Source organism: Haemaphysalis longicornis, unplaced genomic scaffold, assembly GCF_048455015.1.
Source record: "Haemaphysalis longicornis isolate Haplotype H1 unplaced genomic scaffold, Haemaphysalis longicornis Haplotype H1 scaffold_2, whole genome shotgun sequence".
NCBI lineage: Eukaryota > Metazoa > Arthropoda > Arachnida > Ixodida > Ixodidae > Haemaphysalis > Haemaphysalis longicornis.
This window is the reverse complement of record NW_027526295.1, coordinates 1261322-1272841: the sequence shown is the minus strand read 5'-3', so window position 1 is coordinate 1272841 and position 11520 is coordinate 1261322. Positions and strand designations below refer to the sequence as shown.

At 48.4% G+C, this 11520-nt stretch overlaps 1 pseudogene; it reads right to left on the bottom strand.

Moving 5' to 3' along the window:
- Positions 1 to 688: 688 nt before the first annotated feature.
- Positions 689 to 1575, bottom strand: LOC144166937 (uncharacterized; annotated as a pseudogene).
- Between the last annotated feature and the right edge of the window lie 9945 nt (positions 1576 to 11520).

Below are 11520 nucleotides of genomic sequence, written 5' to 3'. Positions count from 1 at the left end.
CTATCCTCTACCGTTGGCAACACATAGAGCTCGCGAAGTACACTTTTATTTAATTGCGTCAAGCCAACGCAAATACGAACATCTCCAGACGGTTTGAGTACTGGTACAATACCCGCGCGCAATTCTGTAGGTTCGTCTACCTTGCGGATTACATCATCCCGCTCCATACGCTTCAGCTCCTGCTTAACTCGGTCCCGCAAGGGCAAGGCAACGCGACGCGCAACCTGAATTGCAAAGGGGATCGCGTTCGGCTCCAGTCGAATATTGTATTCTCCTTTCATAGCTCCTAGGGAACTGGAAAGCTACGGGTGGGAAGCATGGATGGCTTACGCGCAACTGACCGACTCAGCGAACTTAATAAGCTCGAGAGCTTCGAGCACAGGGAGACTCAAAAGTATTTAGCGTTAGGGTGAGACAACGTACACAGTTTGTCAGACCGTGCGTTTTTTCCACTGGATATTGGCAACAAACTTTCTGAGAACATAGAGTGGCTCATTCGCGGGCCCTGTTAAGGTTATGTCGCACTTGTATAACCTGGTAGGCAATCCAGGAAACCTTGAGGGTACCACGGAAACTTCTGCACCCTAGTACAGTTTAGCGAACACCGGAGTGTCGTTTCTGACGACCTGAGCATGCTGAGAATTAGAGTGCTCCCCGTGCACCACGCCGACAAAATACGCCCCCTTGTTCATACGGAGATCAGAAGTTGTACCTTCTTTCGGTCGCCTGCAGCCTTTTTCCGACACACCACTGCAACGTTTTTATCTCTTTCCAGGTTGCTGGCTGCCACTGCCGAAGGTTCGTCGCTGGTTTCTCGCAGCTGCTGCTGCTGTCGTTGGACGGTCTCCTTCAAGCGAGGTTTTGCCAAAGCACTGGCGAGTGTCAAATTTGCATCCATTTGTAGCGACTCGGAGAGCTTCGCATCACTAAGGCCGACGACAAACCTGTCGCGGATCATGCGTTCCTTTTCCTGGTAGTCGCACCGGTCCGGCAGCGTGTGCAACGCAGTAATTAATTGGTCGACTGATTCGCTAGGTTGTTGAATGCGTCGGTGAAAACATGCGCTCTCATAAACTAGGTTCCGTGTGGACAGGAAGTGGTTGTCAAACTTCTTTTCGACGACTTCGTACTGCTTCTGTTGCTCTGCAGATAAAGCGAAAGTTTAGAAGATTGCTCTGTCTTGCCTTCCCATCGTATAAAGCGGAGTCCGGACTTGTGCTTCTTCACTTCGCTCGTTTAAGCCCAAGGCAAAGCGGTAGTCATCGAAAAGCTGGATCCAAGAAGGCCATTCGGATGTCCGGTCGAACGTTGGCGGAGCTGGAACAGCGAACATGCCGTGGAATGGCTTGACTCCTTTGTCTTCTGACGTGGCGGCGCTTGAAGATTGGTGCGACGCCCCTTGAATATCAGAAGACGCCATCTTTTGACACCATGTCGTGTTGCGGCCTAGAAGTAGGCCGAGCACAACCGGGCTGCCGCAAGAACCGGGAAAGGGGCAGAGCCGCCGACGATGCGGGCGAGATAATGGCAACCTTTATTCCATGCCACCAGCGCACATATATAACAAACACACATGTGACCAGTGACGTCACGTACCAACCGCACGTGGCGCGTCGGGGCGAAAGCAGCAGATAACACACGCACACGATACGCGGCATAGGCGCTATCACCACATCCGCCAACAAGGCTCATGGGAAAAGAGATTCTCAGAAAACTGTGGTATAAATACCCAGAAACTCACCTGCGTTTTTAAAACACGCCATATAAAAACTCGCTTGCCTGATCACTTGATATTGCTTCGCCACTCTCTCAGGAATGGCCGCAGGTGAGCTGCGCCATTTCTGGCAAAGAAGCCTGTTTGAATGAGCGACTGACAAGGACCGGTGTGCAAATAGCACCTGCGTACGGAAAACAGCGCAAATGCACGCCTTCCGGTGTTGCGCCTGCGCAGACTGTTTTTTTTACGCAAACAGACAACTGGGCCTCGCCATTCGCTGAATTCGTCCATTTGTACCAGTTTCTTTGCTGCTATGGAGCGTTGTTGTGAAGCGCGGTTCGTCAGGGTGTATTCAACAAGCCTAGTCTATAGAGATTACGATTCCTCATAACGAACAGGTCAAAAACAGAGGCTAACGCCGGAAAGAACGAAAGTTAAGGCTTCAATATCACAATTTTGTATTAGACACGTACAAATACATAGACGTCATGGTTTCCTAAAAATCAAGTAAAGAGAACTTTCTACAAGGTATTGAAGTTACCAGGTTTGCGCTACAGCAATTCATGTTGTATTTTATGATTTGTGATGCTGGCACTGGGACAGTTTTGTGGTTAATATCGTTCATGTTACCGATCACAGAGTAATTTCGATAGTGCACATGAATTCATCGGTTGTAACATAAAAACTGCATAGCTTGGTGTCTTACCTTCACTGATTTGCTTTAAAGAGTAAACGTGTGAAGAAACGCATTGGATGAAATTGAATAAGGTTTTGTTTTCTTTACGCTATATAGAAACGCCTTTGTAACTACAGAGGTAGAGGGACCACGTCCGGTAATTTAGCGTTTAGCCCGTGGTCTTGGAAGTGTTTGACCTGTTAAAAAAACAATTCTTGAACGCACAAACTACTTGGAGAATGAATGAATGAGTGAACAAAAATCAGAAGAGAAAAACAGTGTATCGGCACATTTACTCCGGGGCCGTCAGATGAAAACTTGTGCGCAAAAAACACCCGGTCTGTTTTATTTTCACTTCGTATAATCGTGTTCTTCACTCCTAAGAAATATTGCTAGCAACTCATACAAGCCATGCGTCGCAACTTAGAATAGCGTTGAAGTATTATACGGAAGAAGGTCTACAGCAGCGCTGGTCTTTTGTTCGTTTCCACAAGGGGGCCCTTTCTTCATTATACAATTCAGCGCGTATAGTCGATATTATATGCGAAGCATCTCTTGCTCGGGGCTATGTCCTGCGTCCGTCCGTTGTCCGCACCTCTTCCCCTCTCCCCACCAGCTGTGCGATAGCGCGCGCGCTGCTCCTCCACTTCCCCTCTCCACGCCAGCTGCGCGATAAGCGCGCATGAACGTGTCCTCTCTCATCTCCTTCTCTCCACTCCATCTGCTCTATATAATAAACCCGGTCCGCGCACCGCTGCCTGAGTTGCTGCTTCGGTTGAGACACGCTGCGCCGTCCGATGAGCTCAATGGACGCCAACAATACTGGCAGCGAACTGGCCGGCACACCTTCAACCAGCGCCAACCAGTCCACTACCAGAACCGCGAGCACCTCTGAAGACAAGGCTGCACAGAGGAGAGGTCCTGATGGTAGACGTAAACGCCAGCGTCGACAAGCGGATCTCGCGCTTGGAGAACGCAAAGCCGCTTCGACGCGCCAACGTCGCCAAAGGGATCCGGATGCGGTTCGGCAACGCGACAGCGCTTCGAAACGTCGACCCGAAGCAGCGGATCCAGATGGTGTTGGGCAACGCGACAGCGCTTCGAAACGTCGACGCCGCGCAGCGGATTCCTCGCTTCGAGAACGAGAAGCCGCTTCGAAACGCCAATGTCGCCAAGCGGACCCGGATGCCGTTCGTCAACGCGATCACGCAGCGAAAGCCGCCGCGCGCGCGACGGTCGGCGCCCACTAACGCTTCAAGCGCGAGTTCTTGGTACAGAGCTTCGGACACAGCTGCCTCGGAGTTCCCAAAACATTCACGTGATGTGTGTAGCCAACAGAAGTGAAAATAAAGGGAACTCCGAGATGCTTTGCATCACCACATAGTTCCCTTCGGGGAGATGGTGTAATATTTTTTTGGAGCAAACAGCCGACATGTGGCGGCGATAGAAAGAGACCGTACAGACGCCGACTAACGAGCGCGTATATTTACTGCGGTCTGCAATATATAGAAAAAGCATGCAGGACGACGCAACCATAAAGAAGATAGAATAAAGTAGTCATGCACAAATGCTTTCGCGCACGCGTGATGTATTTGGGGCTTACATGATAGCAAAGAGGGGTGAAACTTAGTTCAGTCGGCCCTGTGTGAGGCGCTGCTACAGAAGAAACTGGAATACATTGACGGCGCTTGCCAGTGATTGTAGTGTCGGAGTGGTGTGGCCTACAGCGTTGTGCGCATCTTTTTCTAGTTATATGTACTGTTAATCTTTTTTATATACTTTTATTTCCTGTTTTCCCCCAATTATATTTTTTCTTGTCTTATGGTTGCGACGTCACTCATCCTTTTCTCTACATATTGCCAACCGCAAAAATACGCGCAGTTGTTAGCGCCCGACGGTCTCTTTCTTTCGTCACCGTCCCAGCCCTGTTTTCACTGATATGTCATGCAAACAAACGGCCAAAACTCAAGCTTTACTCAATGTATGTTCTTTCCTTTCGAAAGAACATTCTCCTATTGAATTTCGGAGTCTTCTTCCCTTGCGCGGAGAAAAAACATGCAGTATTGAGACAGGATACACAGCCTTCTCACGCCGTCTAGCTATTACAGGCCGGGAAGATGAAAAAGATCTTGAGCACGAGTAAGCCTTTTTTCGGTCCCCTTCGGCGCTGTACACCGCATTTCGCTTCAAAAGCCCATCATCTTTTCTAACTAATGCGATTCTTTAGTGTAATAATACACAAAGGCTGAGCGATACGGGTGGACGGGCCGAAATTGAAGCGAGAGATTGGTCGCGCCGAAACATAGACGTCGACAAAACGAAACGCGTTTTGTTCCTGGGCGAGTCCGTTGCGACAAGGCTTCACTTTGCTTTGGAGCGGATGAAAACCTTCGAAGGTAGTCTTCCCGCCTCCTAGCGTTGAGCCCTCTCTTGACACCAGATCAAGAACTCTGAGGCTAGCTTAGGGAGAAGAATTCAGTTCCCTATATATGTGCGTTTCGAAGTACGATGAAATTGAAAAAAAAAAAGGCTAAGTCTTTATTACAGCTGAAAGAATTATTTTTGCTTAACGCCCTTGAAAACAGACATCATGTGTCGGGGCCCTAAGCTCCCCTCAGATGAAATTACCATTTTTGCGGCGGAAGTCGTGAGTGGTTTCGGTGGCTGCTCAAAGTGACGTAAAACCAAACAAAATGTCTCTCTACATCGTGAGACTTACTTTAAGACTTATTGTACGTCTGATTTCGTATTCTTAACAGGAAAACGACGTAAACCACGTGACGTGCAGTCATCCTACGAAACACTATTCAAAGACACTATACCCAAGACAGGTGTTTATGGCTGTACGCCCTAGAAGACATGCACAGTACTCACTAGGCGTCACGACGTTTCTTGTAATCCGTTACTGTTTCTGTACTTTTTGTTGGTTGAACGCCCATTATTTCTAAGCAATACCTTAACACCGCTGCTCTGTTTTAATGGGATAACGTCTCGGTGCTAACACGTAACAGGCGTGTAGGCAGTTGAAAAAACTGAATAAAAGTACATTCGTAATTATGCAGCTCCGCACTTTCCTCGTTTCGAAGCCTTGAATGCCGATCTCCACCACCCCATCTGGTTTTCTCCCAACTTCACACAATATCTCACATTGACCCCCCCACAAAAGGACCCTTCAGTTCTGATAAGCCCTCACTGAGTCGATACCCCAGCCCTCACACTCAAAACACAATTCTTGATGAACAGCGGTATAGCACGAGTATTGTAGCGCTACGGGTCAGCTCCCCTCTCCGGCGAATGCTTCTTGCCGAGTACCTCTCCATTTGAACAGCGTCTAGATCACATTGAAGCACGAATACGTATGCCTACAATAATGGAGTCCCAAATCCAACTTGTCTTCAACTCCCGCAAGACCGCACTCCCACCTCACCACCACTGTCTTCAAATGGGCCCACAGCCACCCCTTCGAAAACCTATTCATATGTGTCTTCTCCGAAACGAAAGGTGTATGGCAGATCAAGCACTGAACTCAGGCCCCACACGTCCGGTTCTCGTGGTGGTCATGGAACACTCTCTCAGCGAGGCAGTGGGCGCAGCTTCGTCTTCTTCTTTACCGCTATCGCACCCTGCCTGCGCCCATCTCATTCTTTATTTCCAACAACATAAGCAGACTTTATGTAGAAGCACAATCTAGTCGGGCAAGTATTAGTGGTTGTAAAAGTGAGCGTGTGTTCAATTCCCCACGAAGCGAGTCTAAACGAAAGCTTCACACGGACTGACTGTGAAGCACAACAAAGTCTGGCTTGGACCAAAGATAAATTGAATTAGTTTATTTTGTGTTTGACATTAAACACACTTAGCGTGAAGTAATAATGGTTCTAAAGCAGTGGTCGGTTATACTACGACAAAAATGTTCGCTACCACGTTGCTATTACATTTTTTACGGTTACAAGAAAACACCAGCTCTTCTGTTTCATCACACTGAGCTGGAGGAAGCTGCGACTCTGTCACCGTTCCCCACTCTTATTCAAGCCATGATGGCCCACAGACTATCCCAGTGGCGAAGGAATCTATTCCACAATAACCTTTGAGAGCATTAGTAAATCTGGCTGGATCATGTGTTTGCCGCATTTCACCGTGGCGGAACACGAAAAGGTCCACGTCAAACGCCGAAACACGTTACGAACCCAAGGTGTTCTCTGTTACGCTGGTGCTCCCCAGGATAAGTATCGATGGATAGATGAAACCTCGATTTCAACCTGTGCTTTCGCGCGCGCACACGCACAACCGCCGAAAAATTACCAAGAAAAAATGTGGACACGAGAAGAAGCGAACAAGACAGACAAGGTGGCTATTCCAACTAAAATTTATTATTGAGAAAGAACTGTGTTTATATGTCATTCCCACATCACGTCACGCATTGCATTCTGGTCCGCTTTCCAAATTTGACTGATTATGAGGTTTAATGCGCCAGCACTTCGCAGTCGATGATGCGTGCCACAGTGGAGGGCGCCGGAGTAATTTTGATTACCTGGGGATCTTTAACGTGCGCCAAAGTCTCCAACACATGGGCGAGTTCACTTTTCGTCTCCATCAGAAAAGCGGCCGCCGTTGACGGGATTTGAGCCCACTTCCCGCCCCTTTCCAGGACGTTATACTGAAAGGTGGAGTGGTGATTACTAGTTCGGGAATGGCGCCTTTTGGTTTTTTATTCTCGTTACCGCGTTTTCGAGGCTACAAACCTTTTCACTCACATTTGTAATATTTATATAGTAACATTTGAGGATTAGGTGTGTCAAAAGCCTTCCGTATATCGACGGAGAGGGTAAGCACAATGTTATCTTGGTCCATCTATATACAAATCAGATCATTAAGTTTTTCGAGCAAACTGCTAGCTCATAGACAACTGTGGAAAATAACGAATTATTGTATTTTTTTTGTAGTTTATGATAGCTGTCTCCCAGACAGCTATCATAAACTTCCTGCCGGGAAGCGTATCCCCGCCAGCGGCCGAAACTCTTTTGGCCTGTATTGGCAGCAGATACAGGCCTGCTGGCCTTGAATTGACACCAGCACACTCGTACCTGCCAGGGATAAACTGGTTCAATAGATAGACCGAGATTTCGGCAATCAGGCTGACCTCGACGGAGACTGAGTTCACGGGGAGCAGAGACAGGCTGGTTACGTAGAGGGAGATTACCCACCACTGCAGGCTAAGCCGCCTCAAGTTCCCTGCACCACCCTCTTCCCTCAACAGATGGCAGCCGGTTGCGTGGACACAAAGACACTAAAGCACCTTCCCGAACCCCGTTCTCTACAACCGATATTTCCCAGGCACATATTCCTACAGATTGAAGTGGTGCGCAGACAAAGCTACTCTACAACACATCATATGGGCATGCCCACCGAAACCTCACTCACCTGATTGATCATTCATCATCAGGACTCAAGAGCAATGGGAGGCTGAGTTGCTCAGCTCTTACGCCATCTCACAGCAACTACTCGTCCAAATAGTGGTTCCCACGTAAATCCCTGTGGAACCAGAATTGGGCCTTTGATTTCCATTCGCCTCGCACGATCACATTCGCTGGTCGCCGTCACGTGCCTCAAAATGATCCACGGGCAGCAGAAAAGGCGGCGTTGGGGCCGCCACGCCGCTGCTGCCCTCTGATGTCGGCATGTTTCCTTTCTGTTCCGCCGCTGCCATGCCGCAGGCGTAGCGAGAAAGCAACTGACCGCGACACGCTAGTACTGCGATAAGCGCTAATAAGTGTCATTTAGGACTTGCGAAGAGTATCCTGTCTGTATAACTTTACGCTTCACTGTTTGTTGGTCATGTGAGTCGCTCATTCGGAGCAATGAGGGGGTGTTGCACAAATTGTGCGGAAACCGGCGGGAAGGACTTCTTGTAGACACTGCACGGGAAATCAGCTGTTCGCCGTCGCCTTCAGTGGCGGCTGCCCTTAGGCCAATATCCCGAGGAGCCACACTCCGCAAGGTGAAGTTGCTCTATTGCTTGACCTTGTCCCGCATTTATTTTGTTCGTTGAGTATTTGTTAAGTGGCGGTCTATTATGTATTTCCACTTTGTGTAATTCACTCGTAACCATATTCGGAAGGAAAATGCGGAACATACCAACGTCTTCTGAGGCAGTTACCCAGGCGTTTTGTCGGCCTTGAGGCGCCTTAAAAAAAGCGAACGCCATAAGATCTTTCGAGTGCAGAGCACTTTACGAGGTTGCTTTGTCGTCGTTGCTCGCCAATGGACGACGTCAAGTGACTACCGGAATCAGGGGGTGCGGCGAGTAGAGCCTGGTGTACCGTCGTCCGGGAGTCAAGCTGAGGCTTCGAATACCAGGTGGTTTAAATAGTCATAACCGTTCGAATCTCGTGAGCTGCTGGCGTTTGTGATGTATCTCCCCGCTGTTTAGCATAAATAAAAATGAAAGTACATTTCAGGCAAAATCTGTGCATGTAACCTGTGCGCTCCCGTTCATTTAGTTAGAAACGCTCTCGGGTTGTTTTTTACGATAGTGACCGAAAAAAGCAGCCGCGGAAGAAACAAATGGCGCATTCGAAATGACGCAGAAAGGTTGCCGGCACCCAACATAAAAAAAATGCGCGTTCCCAATGCCGCAAAAAGTCTCCAGCCGCCCAAGAACAAATAATTATGCGTTCGAAATAACGTTGAAAGGCTCCAGCAGCGCAAGAAAAAAATTTCACCATCTTCCCGTAGGGGAACCCTGAGTATATGCAAAGCAGCCATGGGGTCGACTCAAGTTCCCATTAGTTGTCAGTTCGATCGCGGCGTTGCGGGAGGAGAATGAGGGGAGCGGAGCGCGCGCGCGCGTCATTTATACCGCCGAGCTACAGTGGCGCCCCCAGCGGAGTATGCAGCGGCTACCATCGCGTCTCTAACCCTAAACTGCTTCTCATTATCGCGCGCGGAGCCGCAGGTGTTGCCATTCGTTGCGCAATCCCGGAGAGGAGAGGAGTTCGGAGAGGAGAGGAGGAATGCCTCGCATACTACTCAGTGTTCCCTTACGTGAAGATGACGACGGTGGTTGCACGCGAAGCTATCTTCTGATGGATTGTTTGCATGGCCAACCCCTAGGGGCATCCTGCCACAATCATCATCAGCGGTGCCTGGCCAGGCATGCGCAGTGGGGGTGCGAACGGCGGACAACGACGAGGGAGGGAGGGACACAGCCCAAGCATGAGATGCTTCGCATCTAAAAATTACGCGTTCGAAATGACGCAAAACAGCTTCAGCACACGAAATTAAAGCAAGCACAAAAAGAACAGAACTCTTGCGGGTGCAGTTTCAGGCAGGGCACGCGCGAGCACTGCGAAGGCGGGAAATTTGAATTGCATACTCATCAAGAAAGGAGTGGGAGAGGGCGGTGAAGATCGTGATGGGTGGTAGCAGTGAGCTTATAACGGAGCCACCGCTCATTATGGCAAATCACCGCTATGCACTTCCGACAGCTTTTACATTCAGTGGAACGGCTTCAATTTTGCTTATTTTGCTTTGCGGCGGTTTACTGCCGTGGCCCCTGGTACGTTTCCACTCTAACTACTTTTTAACTTACCGATTGCACTGCTTCAACATTCCAGACAACATGTAATACAAGCAACTAGCTGTTGTGGGCTTTCTCTTGAACAAAGAGCTTATTTCACGTGACACAGTCACTTCATCCACCCGATGGGGCTGTATACATTTACTAAACGAGTCCGAAACGTACGTAAGCCGTAAATACATTCGTTATTCAGTGCAACTTCATTGTGGTAATGCGATGTACAAAATGCTGCTGAATGAGTGCTTAATCAAGTTGAGCGCTGAATAAAAGTTATTATGCGAGAAAATGCTCGTCTGTTTTCTCCTGCATGGCTGAACACCATAAATCCCTGTAAAGATCCCGCGGCCTTCGAGCCAAAGTATGCCTCTTTCCAATATCTTTTTTTTAGAAACGTAGAAACTATCTATATTTAGTGACTGCACTACTTTCAAAGGAAGGTAGGAAAAATAATGAATGTTCAATTAATGCCCTCTTCTGTTCATGATGAGCATTATAGGCTTAATGCATTTTGCTCCTATTGTACTGCCCGTATATGCTCCTGCAGTGCCATTCAGCCACAGAGCGCATGTATGCATTGTTGAAAACTACTAGCTAGTAATATTTTCATCTGCTTCTGCTAATTATCTACATCCCGTTTCCGCAGCAAGCAGATAGATTGCTCGCCAGTACAGAGGTATGCTGATTAACCATTGGCCTTAACCCACTTCTTTGATGTCCATATCCGATATCAAAATGTTTCGTCAAGTACCCATGTTACAACAATGATTTGGCAACTTTCTTGGCAATGCTCGGGGACCATATTTTATGTTGCTTAAGTGTGCAGATGTTACGTTTCAGACGGGTAAAGCAGTCGGTGTACGATTCATATCCCAGTTTTTCTTTAAATGGAATGTTTGGCACGGACGCGTGATTGGTGGCCCACACAAATAAGTTAATTGTGGCTTATATGGTGCTGTGAGCATACCAATATTCATTTCAAAGCAGCCAATTTTCATTTCAATACTCGGTTAAAAGTACTGTGCCATGTCCACCGGATGTACAAGAAGACGACGAACAGAAAAGCACACACTACGAGTGCTCGTGCTAATACGGCCGCCCATTAAGTCATTACTTCATTTGTCATGGTGCGTGTCTTCCGTCCTCCCGTCGCGTAACATGTTTCGCCACTACTTGGTCATGGCTCGAGTAGAAGGTAGTGCCCGTATTTCTCTGCTTTGCCATAACCAACGGGAAGGACTTCCAGTTTCCGCAGATATAGCTGGTTCAGGCGCGTAAGACGAAGTCTCTCCATTCGACACCGTGCGCGATCGTCAGCAGCAACATTTACCCGACGAAGAAGATTTAGACGACGAAAGAGGAGACCAACACGACAGCAAGCACATTCAAAAGCTGAAGTACCTCTACGAAGAGATGCACGACTGCCTAGAACACAGGACGTTCGATGACGTCGAACAGTTCTGGGACCGCATTCGCGTGCGGAACAAGAGTCACTACTTGGGTATAATCAGAGCTGCAGCGAGTCTAGGAGCGAGTTTGAGCCCGCGAGAGCAA